Source organism: Ochotona princeps, chromosome 23, assembly GCF_030435755.1.
Source record: "Ochotona princeps isolate mOchPri1 chromosome 23, mOchPri1.hap1, whole genome shotgun sequence".
NCBI classification, from domain to species: domain Eukaryota; kingdom Metazoa; phylum Chordata; class Mammalia; order Lagomorpha; family Ochotonidae; genus Ochotona; species Ochotona princeps.
In genome coordinates this window covers 1,101,322-1,113,479 of record NC_080854.1, presented here as the reverse complement: position 1 = coordinate 1,113,479, position 12,158 = coordinate 1,101,322, and the positions used below count along the sequence as shown (strand labels likewise).

General features: G+C 44.4%; 1 long non-coding RNA gene across 1 annotated transcript; it reads left to right on the top strand.

Annotated features, from left to right (window-relative positions):
* Nucleotides 1-231: 231 nt before the first annotated feature.
* LOC131483111 (uncharacterized) lies at nt 232-6,975 on the top strand. Its single transcript, XR_009247525.1, has 3 exons — nt 232-592; nt 2,275-2,408; nt 6,883-6,975. It is a non-coding gene; the product is annotated as an uncharacterized LOC131483111 (long non-coding RNA).
* Nucleotides 6,976-12,158: the final 5,183 nt, after the last annotated feature.

The following is a 12,158-nucleotide window of genomic DNA, read 5'->3' as shown; positions in this document are numbered from 1 at the left end:
ATGTTTTACGATTTGTTCGGCTCCTGTTTCCAAGTCGAATACAAATGTTTTACTCAGAGGAAAAGCATGCATTTGTAATATATTCTTAGCTGCTCCTTTCTGTCACTCAGCTGTCAGGTTCTATGGAATCTAAAACAGAACCCACCAATGGGAGACCGGATACTCGCTCTTTACTGAACTGCCAGGCTGTAGAGGGCTTCATCATGCACTGGCAGCCTCCCCGTTGTTGCTGCGCTCCACAGCCGAATGCGGAGCTCAGGGTTTCCAGCGGGAGCCTGAAAGGGAGAGGCCGCTTCGAAGGAAAGAGAAAGAGGAAGAATCTCTGACTTGGAGCTGCTATTCATTAAGGGCTACACAGGAAATAAGAGAATTGTCCAGCATTATGAAGGCGAAGAAGGATCACGAAGATGAAGCCAACACTGTGCTAAGCATTGCCTGGCGTGCAAGGGACTGGGTCGCTGGTTAGGAGTGTGAGGGCTTGCTTTGTGAGCTGAAAAGATTTGTTTGCTCTGCAGGGTAGTTTGTTGTCAGCAACAAAAGCGAAATCCTGTCTATGATGAACTGTTGGCTTTCTTGTGCTCCTGAGAACAGGGTAGGTATCCAGTGATCTGCTGGGATATGCAGGATTCTCCAGGAGGATTTCTGCACTGCCTGGTTTTAAATTAGTGCATTTAAGTAACTGGTCACTACCTGTTACTATTTTTTGTTTCTATTATTTTGTTCCTGATTTATTTGATTAGCAGGTTGGAGTCAGTAATTGAATACAAACATTCTTGTTTGTTTCTCTGGGTGTAAAATCAGATTGGTAGAATCTTGATAATTGAGTAGTGCTGCTGGCTAGTTACATTGGACCAGAAGTGAAAATGGAGCTTGGTGGAATAGAATTAAGAACCAGAAATATTTCTGAATTGATTTGTATCACATTTAAGAAGCTCAGCTTTTGCTTTTATGGTTTTTAAAAAAAATGATGTAAGTAGCTTCTTTCTCCATGTGCCACTTTACTTGGAAATATAGTTAAAATTGGTTTATTTGCAAGGATAAACTAAGCAGTTCAGAGCAGATATTTGTGTGCCAAATCTGGCTTAATTTCTTTGGCATTTGGAAACATAGTGCCTCTTAAGCTTGTATGTTCTATTACTCAGATTACAGTCAGCAAACCTTGTGTTTTAAAGCTAAGGAAAATGTAGTTCAGACTTTGAGTCATAGAGTCATGGCTGGCAGTTTGAACTTTTCATGCTAATCTCTGGATACCAACTCATTTAGAGATGAAAATTGTCAAGTGTGTATAGATGTTTGAGTCAGGTTCCATTAAAATAGTGTGTGTGAGGAGGAAGTGGAAACTGTGATTTTTGATTTTTTTTATTCAGTTTTCATTTTAGTGTTTGAGTTCAGGACTTATTTAATCAAAAGATCAGCAGTGATTGGAGGGCAGAGATAATCACGTTGATAACACATTTGAGAAGAAATACACCTTGCTTATTTTTCCTGGGAGATTGCTACAGTTCTAAAGTTTGTTAGGCTTTGCTTTGTCAGTAAAATGAAACATTTGTGCACTTTTTTTTTTTTGGTTCTAAATTGGTATATAAGCTTAAATGTTAAGTATATGTTTTAGTTCTGTTTTCTGAAATTTCTGTATATTCGGTAAAGGTTCAGCTTTTTGGTTTCAGAATATCCTGAATATCTTCATTTTTTAAAAGATGTATTTGTTTTTATTGGAAAGGCAAATATACAAAGAGGAGGAAAAACAGAGAGGAAGATCTTCCTTCCGATGGTTCACTCCCCAAGTGGCCACAACGGCTGGAGTCCGAAGCCAGGAGCCTCTTCTGGGTCTCCCACGTGGGTGCAGGGTCCCAAGACTTTGGGCCATCCTCTACTGCATTCCCAGGCCACGGGCAGGGAGCTGGATGGGAAGTAGGGCTGCCGGGATTAGAACTGGTGCCAACATGGGATCCCGGGGCATTCAAGGCGAGGACTTTAGCCGCTAGGCCACTGCGCTGGGCTCCATAATGGCTGATTTTGTTTTCACATAATGACCTCTGTTGAGTATGAGTGTGCCCACATATATAATTCTGTGCATTTTCTTCTAGAAGCTCCTTTTAGATAGTGCTTCTGTAGGTATGTGGTGGGGGAGTGGAGAATTGGGGATGTCGTCAGACGGACACATGCCACTGCACAGAGGATAATTGACATCTGTCATAGCCAGATCAGTAAAGGGGCTTCAGGGACCACAACAGCAAGCATGGGCCATGTTGACTTATCGCTTCCTTTCTGCAGCATACAGCTGACTGGAATAAATATGACGACCGATTAATGAAGGCAGCAGAGAGAGGGGATGTAGAGAAAGTATCTGCGATCCTTGCAAGAAAGGGAGTCAATCCTGCCAAACTGGACGTGGAGGGCCAATCTGTGTGAGTGCTGCAGGGGATGGAAGCCATATGTGCACACCTAAGACTTGGGAGTTGGCCCTGATTGTGGCCTTGGAAAGCAGTCGAGGACGACCCAAAGCCTCAGGACCCTACACCTGGGTGGGAGACTGGGTGGACGATCTTCCTCTCTGTCTTTCCTCCTCTCTCTCTGACTCTCCAATAAAAAATAAAATAAGCCTTAAAAAAAAGACTTGGGAGCTGTGTTCACCCACTGTGTCACCTACAGTCTCCACCCAGGCCTGCTGGGTTCCTAGGGCTGCCAGGGGCTCTGGCTGTGCAGGCTGTGTGGTCATGCGGCCTGCAGTTACTAAGATACCAAGCCCATTGTTGTCTGTCAACTTTTTATGTTACCATTCTTGATCTTTGAAGTGGTACCATAAAAGAGTGGGAGAAAGTTCACTGTCTTTGTGTAATCCGTGGTCTGATTTCAAGAAACGTCACAGATCTGTAAGTTACAGCCTTCCCTGTTCCCTGTCGACACCGTAGAGAGGAGGTGGCGGCACTAGAGGCACATCTAAAGAGGCACGATGTGCCCGCCTTGCCTCCACCCTCCCCAGGGCTTCATTACTTTCCTGTCTGTTCAAGTGGGGAGCAGCTGGGTTAAGGGTAAATTAAGATTATTGTAAGACCACCTCAACTCTGGTAGGTACAATCGCCCAAAGTTGTAAGTGAAACTCTCATCTCCTGAAATCCCCATTCTTAAACTTGTCTGGGTTTCTACAGAAAATTATAACTGAAGCCAGATACTAAATACAGAGATGAATATCAGGAAGTCAACAGTTAATGTCTGATGTTGTGGGTCACTACCTTGGAATGCTCAGATATTTAAAGATAACAAGGCATGACTGTAAATCAAAACGTTTTTAAGATCAGTGAAATTGGAAAAGTTTGCAGTCTATGTTTTTCAGTTTGATCAAGTAGCAATTTGACAGCAGTGTTATGTAATTTAAGGTCGTCCTCTTTGCTAATGTTGAAGTATTTGTAGGACTCACAGTATAGTGATCATTTAATACCTTTTAGTGGCTTTTTTCCTTTGTTTTTTTCCCCACATGGTAAGATGTTAAAAGACGGAGAGGATATTTTTTGGGATGAAACTCTTCATTAAAACCTCATTCATTTCTGCGTATTCATATTTGCAGTGTTTTTGAATACTTTGAATATTTACTAAGATATTTTTAGCCAATGATTCATTCGTTTTCTTTTTTTTAAGATTTATTTGTTTTTATTGGAAAAGTGAATATACAGACAGGAGGAGAGACAGGCAGGAAGATCTTCCGTCTGATGGTTCACTCCCCAAGCGGCTGCAACAGCTAGAGCTGCGCCAATTCAAAGCCAGGAGCCAAGAGCCTCTTCCAGGTCTCCCATGCAGGTGCAGGGTCCCAAGGCTTTAGGCCGTCCTCAACTGCTTTCCCAGGCCACAATCAGGGAGCTGGAGGGGAAGTGGGACTGCCAGGACTAGAACCGGCAACCATATGGGATCCTGGGGCGTTCAAGGCGAGAACTTTAGCTGCTGTGCTATCGCTCCGGGTCCTTGTTTTCTTTCTTAAAATAGTTTTTTTTTTTTTTTTGGAGATTTACTTATTTTTATTGGAAATAAAAAAAGATCTTTCATCTGCTGGTTCACTCTCCAAGCGGCTTCAGTGGTCGGAGCTGAACTGATCTGAAACCCTTAGCCTCTTCCAGGTCTCCCACGTGGGTATGGGGTCCCAAGGCTTTGGGCCATCTCTACTGCTTTCCCAGGCCACAAGCAGGGAGCTAGAAGGGAAGTGGAGCAGCTGAGATATGAACTGGAATCCATATGGGAATCCTCGTGCATAGATGGCAAGGACTTTAGACACTGGGCTACTGTGCTGGGCCCCTTTCTTAAAAATTTTATTCAAAATTCATTTTTATCTTTATTATCATCATATTCAAATTGTATTTTTGTAGCCAGCAGTTATTGGGTCACATTTTTAAAATAATCCATTTTAACAGCCTCTGTGTTTTTTTGTATTATTTCATATATTCATTTTTATAAGTATATTTTTCTCTCGTCTACCTCTCTCTCTCCTTACATTTGCCTGTCTCTTTACATACATTTATTTAATTTCTTTTTTTTAAAAAGATTTATTTATTTTATTACAAAGTCAGATATACACAGAGGAGGAGAGACAGAGAGGAAGATCCTCCATCCGATGATTCACTCCCCAAGTGAGCCGCAACAGCCCGTGCGCGCCAATCCGAAGCCAGGAACCTCTTCCAGGTCTCCCACACGGGTGCAGGGTCCCAAAGCTTTGGGCCGTCCTCAACTGCTTTCCCAGGCCACAAGCAGGGAGCTGGATGGGAAGTGGAGCTGCCGGGATTAGAACCGGCACCCATATGTGATCCCAGGGCGTTCAAGACGAGGACTTTAGTCACTAGGCCACACCGCCGGGCCCTATTTAATTTCTTTCAATGACATTTTTATAATTTGCTTCATAATCACCAGCTTAACATTTTACTAAGTATACTTCTGTAGAGCAGTTTTGCAGATACATGTATAACTCTTTGCATACCTGTTAATGATTCCTTTTTTTGATAGCCCATCAACATTAATAAGGGTTTTTATATTTTTTGTACTTTCTTCACTTGTCACCAGTATTGTGTCAGTTCAGTCCACTTCGAAAGTCTTCAAGTTTGGGAGCTGAGACATGAAAACAAACAGGGAGCTTGCTATGGCTTAGTAGGCTAAACTTCTGTCTGCAGTTCCAGCATCCCATATGTGTGCCGGTTTGTTTCCTGGCTGCTCTACTGTCCAGCTCTTTGCTTATTTCCTGGGAAAGTATCGGAGGATGTTCTAAGTCCTTGGGCCTCTGCGCCCGCATGGGAGACCCAGAAGAAGCTATTGGCTACTGGCTTTACGTCGCTCAGCTCTGACATTTACGGCCATCTGGGGAGTGAGCCAGCAGGTAAAAGATCTCGCTCCCTCTCTCTCTCTCTAACTCTGCCTTTCAAATAAAATTACATCTCTAGCAAGAGATATTAAAACAGGCAAACAATTAAAAATGGGGTCTTCAAGACTGTTGAGACTAAATTCCATTGTTTTGAACAGGATTGACATTCTTTAAAAACTTCTGGTGTGGATTACGGAATATAATTCCATTCTTCATTGTTGCAGAGACAAAATGTTACCTTGTAGCTTTACAGCAACTTACATTTCTCTAAATTGGTATTTAGCTGACTGTTAAGAACAGTGCATTGTTTTTACCAGAAACATTTCTTCTCTCTAACTCAAATTACACAGTCTTGCTTTGCTTAGATGTCGGTCCCCAGTACATGTGGCTATTGATCGTAAAGCTAATAACAACACTTGACTGAGTGTAGTAATATGTGGAAATGGATTGCAGGCTGTCATCAGGTGTTGTTTCCAAGCATGTAGGTATTCAAATATTTGAGAGTTTCCATCTGTCTAACATTGTTATTGGTTGTATGGAAATACTAGAAAGAAAAATGACCCCAAATTCCTGTACTTATTCAGTTGCCATTTGAGATAGAAGAGATTGATTAAGTATAGGGGAATGCTGAATTTACTTATATATTATGGAATGTTCAGCTCTGTACAGAATGAAAGAGGCAGGAATGGAGGGACTGGGTGCCCTAGCGGTTGAGGACAATGTTGTCCCACAGCGGTGCCAGGGTTGCTGCCCCTGGAGAGCACTGTGTGCAGTGTCCATACCAGGAGCGTCGTGGAGCACCTACTGTCCTTGGTCTTCTGCAGAGCTGTGACTGTCCTGGCTCAGGACCTCAGCTCTGCGTTACCCTGAGCCATCATCCTTTGCTAGCAGCTTCTCCTGTGCTTGTCCTCACGGTTCAGATGTGGCAGAGTAGTCAAGGCCAGGTGTAACTGGACACAAAATATTTCTGTAAATGTGTGTTGATTTCTGAAGTACTAGATGCCAAAAGAATAATGGGGTGTTTTGCTAACTGGTCAGTACTTGTTGGTTTAACAAAGATTTATTTATTTTTATTGGAAAGGCAGATTAGATTTATGGAGAGGATAGCCAGAGAAAAATCTTTCATCTGCTGATTTGCTCCCCAAGTGGCTGCAATGGCTGGAGCTGAGCCAATCCGAAGCCTGGAGCCTGGAGCCTGGAGCCTGGAGCTTCTTCCAGGTCTCCCACACGGGTTTAGGGTCCTAAGGTTTGGGCCATTGTCTCCTGCCTTCCCAGGCCACAGGCAGGGAGTTGGATGGGAAGTGGAACAGCTGGGACATGAACCAGCACCCCAATGGGATCCTGGTGCTTAGAAGGTGAGGATTTAGCCATTGAGCCATTGCACCAGCCCCTTTTTGAGTTTTTAATTTTGAATTAACGATTCTCAACTATTATAATGTAATATTTAAATTATGCACATGTGTTGAAGAAGCAGTGGGATTAATGTCACATTCAAATTGCCATTGGTAGTTTCTGTGACATACCAACTACTTTTTTTCTCTCAGCTTCCATGTTGTGGCCTCAAAGGGGAATCTCGAGTGCTTGAATGCCATCCTGATACATGGACTTAATATCACGACCAGTGACACTGCAGGTAGGTGTGGTCTCCACAGCCAGCCACCAAGGAGGATACCAACATTCTGAAGTCTCATTTTCTGAAGACCTGTTAGGGTTATTTAGTTTGAATTCACACCCCCTCACTTTGCAGTCATTCAGTTGTAGGTGTCTTGTTATAGAGAACTAATTGCCTCAAGCAGCAACCACAAGAGCAGACGGTGTTTGTGTGACACTTAGGTACCCACTCTGCTTGGCTTTGCATGTATTAACTCCTTTTCTTCACATCGGCATCATGAGGATGTGAGGAGCTGAACTGTTAGGAAACCTGCTCAAGGCACTGCAATGGGTAGGTAAGTTGAGCTCTGTGTTCTTGACCTTTTTGTTCCAACAAAGATCCTATTCTGTTTGGTCACTTTAAAAAATAGCTTTTTAGGGCCCTGCAGCATGGTCTAGCAGTTGAAGTCCTCGCCTTGAATGCGCCAGGATCCCATACGGGCACTGGTTCTAATCCCAGCAGCTTCACCTCCCATCCAGCTCTCTGCTTGTGGCCTGGGAAAGCAGTCGAGGATGGCCCAATGGTTTGAGACAATGCACCTGCGTGGGAGACCCGGAAGAAGTTCCTGGTTCCCGGCTCCAGATCGGCCATTGTGGCTCACTTGGGGAGTGAATCATCGGATGGAGGATCTTCCTCTCTGTCTCTCCTCCTCTCTGTATATCTGACCTTGTAATAAAAATAAATCTTTAAAAATAGCTTTTTAAAAGTTTTGTTGATTTTTATATGCAAGGCAGATGTTGCAGAGAAAGGAGAGATTGAGAAGGTCTTCCATCTGCCCATGCACTTCCCAAATGGCTGCCATGGCCAGAGCTTAGCTGATCAGCAGCTGAGAGCCAGACACCTCTTTGGGGTCTCCCGTGAAGTTGCAGGTCCCAAGGACTTGGGGCATCATCCACTTTAGCAGGCCATAAGCAGAGACTTGGATCAGAAGTGGAGCAGCTGGATCATAAACTGGTGCCCCTGTGGATGTCAGTGCCACAGGGTGGGGGCAGTGACCTTGCTGCAGTGTTGCTGCTCTAGCCCCAACAGTTTTATTTATTTGAAAGGCATTGTGATGGGGTGACTGGAGCATGTGAGAGAGAGAGACAACAAGAAAGCTCTTTTTCCTCCCTTGATTCATTCTTCAAATGATTGTAATGGCCGAAACCAGGAGCCATGATCTGTGTTCTCGTCTCCCACATTGGTGGTAGATGCCCAAATGCTGTGTTTCTAGGTACATCAGGAAATTTGGTTGGAATCAGAGTGGCTGGGACCAGAACAAGTACTTTGGCATCAGAGGAGGCTACCTAACCCACACTACCACAACACCAGCCCTGTTGGGCTAGCCATATCTCATCAGAACACTGAAGACCATTTATTTACTGTGATGATTTTGGGTCAAGGAGATTTCTCTTGTTGTTTTCTTGTCCTTTCTTGTTTTCTCGTCTGCGCTGGGCCTCTCTACCAGGTGACCATTGCAGTGACTGCTGCCCACCCCTTTAAAGGCAGGTGAAGCTCAGTGGCTCTTCCCCTAGGCTGTGTCCCAAGCACCCTGCTTACTGCTCCCCGTCCTTTGCTTATGCTGCAACTCAGCTACATTTTAATTTGGTTTGTTGTATAACGTTTGTCACTTAAGTTGTTCTTCCTTTTTCTTTTTCTTTTTTAAGATTTATCTGTTTTTATTACAAAGTCAGATATACAGAGAGGAGGAGAGACAGAGAGGAAGATCTTCCGTCCAATGGTTCACTCCCCAAGTGACCACAACGACCGGTGCTGTGCTGATCTGGAGCCAGGAGCCAGGAGCCGGGAACTTCCTCCAGATCTCCCACGCGGGTGCAGGGTCCCAATGCTCTGGGCCGTCCTCAACTGCTTCCCCAGGCCACAAGCAGGAAGCTGGATGGGAGGTGGAGGTGCTGGGATTAGAACCGGCGCCCATATGTGATCCCAGTGCATTCAAGGAGAGGGCCTTAGCTGCTAGGCCACGCCGCCGGGCCCGAGTTGTTCTTTCTTGAGGGCAGGAACTTTTTCTCAGTTTCTAACAGGGTTTAATGCAATTCATAACAACCATTTGCTACATTAAAAGATTTTATACTAAAAGATATTTTCTGAAAGTGTGTTTTAAGTGACTAGATTTAAAGTGTGTGTAGTTTAGAGGCATTTGTGGCCCAGATCTTATTGGGCATGCTCTTCTGCTGTGCTTCGTACTCATGGGTACCAAGATCTCAGATCTCCCCGCTGTTTTGCTGCCCATTTCGAGTGTCTGACTTGGGCCTTTTCTTAGCCCTGACCTGACAGTTTTGTGTAACCGAGCTCTGTACCATTTTGCTCACCACCAGAGGAGTCGCCACTGCCACCCCCCGCAGTGCCCACTCTGTACCATCTGTTACTTCACCGTGAATGGCACTGCTTTTGGTCACGTTCAAAGTGTAACATGTTTCTTAGGTATCTATCCTTGGTCAGTAGGACTTGGAAATCTGAAATGATCATGTCTGATTTTCTCATCACTGGAGGATGTTTAGTTGTAGTTTGAATGAGTTCTGTCTCCAGCTGGGTAGTGTTAGCGTAGAGGTGACCAGGCTTAGGAAAACTTACCCGTTTATGTGAGCTCATGTAAAACTGACAGGTGAAAGCCACTTTACTACTCTCTCTAGGATGAACAGAATGTACATTACTTCCCCTCTGGCAGAAAGATGTATTCATGAAACCGTTATGTTTTAAGAAATTTGTGAGGTTAGAGGAAAATGAAGATCATGGTAAACTGGAAGGCAACACAATCTGGTGGAACTCTCTCACCATTCAGAGAGTGATAGGTGTCCAAAACTAACAATGTATTCAGATGTGTCTGGATATAGAATTATTTCATAGGAGATTATTTGCCAGTGCTCAGAGTAAACATTTCAGACTATTTGCTAACCCCTGCTTTTTACCCAGTGCGGTATTTCTTTTAAGTCACATATTTTAGAACACATTGTTTTGAACAAATTATTTGACTTGCCAAGGCAGAATTTCATTGTGAACTTGAAGCTTTAACCGAAGCACAATTCTTGGAGAATGTTCTTTCTGTGACTTTACACTTTCATTTTTGTTTTTAAATCTCTGGTGTCCATGCTGCCTTCTTTCTTCTTCTTTTTTCCTTTTTGACGATGCTCTGTGTCATGGAGGTATTTCTTCCCTTTTCTTTCCTCATGCTCCTGTTCCTCCCGTCCCCCGCTGCCTGTTCCAGTGTTTACCTGCGTGTCCCTTACTCCACGGACACAGTGGTGGACCAGACAGGTTCCTGCTTTCTGTGGATTTGCATGATGAAGGTTCTGGTCATATTCATTGCATTGGTGTGCACAATATCTGACACGAAACTGTCAAAGCAGGTGAAGCCATCTTAGCAAACTGTAAGCCTGCTGACAAATTAAGTGTCCTGTGAACTAATTTTGAAAAAAAAAGAAAGTATATCTTCATGAGAAATCGTGTAATGCTAATAATGCTTCACAGATATCTTCCTTTACTTATTTTCTAGGGAGAAATGCTCTTCACCTGGCTGCTAAGTGTGGCCATGTGTTATGCCTGCAGAAGCTCCTCCAGGTAGTAGAAGTGGTTGATGCTGTTTCTTTGTTGACTAAATCATTGATGTATCTTTTTGTGATTTGAAATCAAAGAAAATGCTTGGCTAACTTTTTAAATTTTATTTCATGATGAATTTCTCACTACAAATATGCATTTTTATTTTAAAATTCTAACAGTACAGCAGTGTATTGAATTTTTGTTTTGTCTTTTAATTGTGCAAATTTTATTTTTGATAATTTTTACACAGGGTCAAGGCTAGAGGTAGCTCAGTTAGACCTTATTTTCACGTTCTATTTTTTCCTTCCTGTATCTGGGGGGAGGGGAGAAATAGGGGGAAAAACCATATCTACCCTCCCAACCATCCTAGGGTCCCTTATGTTGGGCATGCTCTGAGGGTCCTGTTCAAGTGTTTTTGATAGTTCAGCAGTTCTGAATTGGGGCCACTCACTCCTACCACTCCAATCACGATGAAATCTCTCCAGAATCCACTGGCTGACATAGTCCACCTTAGTATCTCTGTTTGCTCAGATTTTCACTGCCAATATGTGGCTGGGGCATATGATTGATTTGTTCTGTCCTCCTTCCTGTTGTGGTACAAGATGTCCTCTGCAGGTTCCTATGGTCTGCCATATCCATGTGCACCTGCTCTATCTAAGTCATTGAGGAGGCCCAGTTCTGACACATGCATGCCACAGTCAGACCATGGAACCTGCAATTTCCTCCATGACTGGAATTCTGAAACCAGCAGTTCAGTTGGAGGGATTGCCAAAGAAACTTCATCTGAAGTGATCCCAGACCTGATTCTTGTGTGTGCATGCATGTCAATACAGGGTCTGGTACAGTCTGTCGCCCAAATCGGCCTATGTGCACAATGTCAGTTGTAATTGCTGGGTCAGTTGTCTCCAGCCCTATCTTCTGTGCAAACTAATGGGTGTTGCAGTCCAGCCCAATCCTGCCCATCGCACACTTAACACCTAGGCAAACTAGTGGGAGTTGTAGCCTAGTGGTTCTGCACTTTAGCTTGATAGAGTTTTACACATCAGCCAGCATCTGCTAGCTGATGCTGCAGCAAAGCCCAGCCTACCCTCACCCACTCTGGCTTATACATGTACCAGTAGGTACAGTCCACCCAGCCTGCCTTGTCTCTGATCCAGCTTACATGCAAGCCAACAGGTGTTGTAGCCCTACCTGGTGTGCTCCCAATCCCAATTCTCACTCTCATCAGTGGGAATAGTGGCCCAGCTGGGGAGCTCCCTACAGCCCCCTAATGGGTTTGCCTGTTCTCCCCCGGGTCTCATGTGTGCTGGTGGGGTGCTGTGACCCAGTCTGGCATGGCCTGCCTCACCTTGGTATTTGCCAGTGGGTGCTATAGCCTGACCTGGCCCAACCCACTCCCAGTTCCAGCTCACGCTGGTGGGAACTACAGCCTAGCTAGCCCAGCCAGCCCCTAGCCCTAGCCCTAATGTGAACTTGCTGGTGTTGTGACCTGACCAGGCATGATGACCCATAACATTCTGGCTGTCAAATTTGCCAGCAGATGATATGAACTGGCCCAGCCTGGCTTGCCCTAGACCTGAGCCAGGGCAAGCCTGTGGGTTCTGTAACCTGACCTGGTCTAGGTTGCTCCCCTTC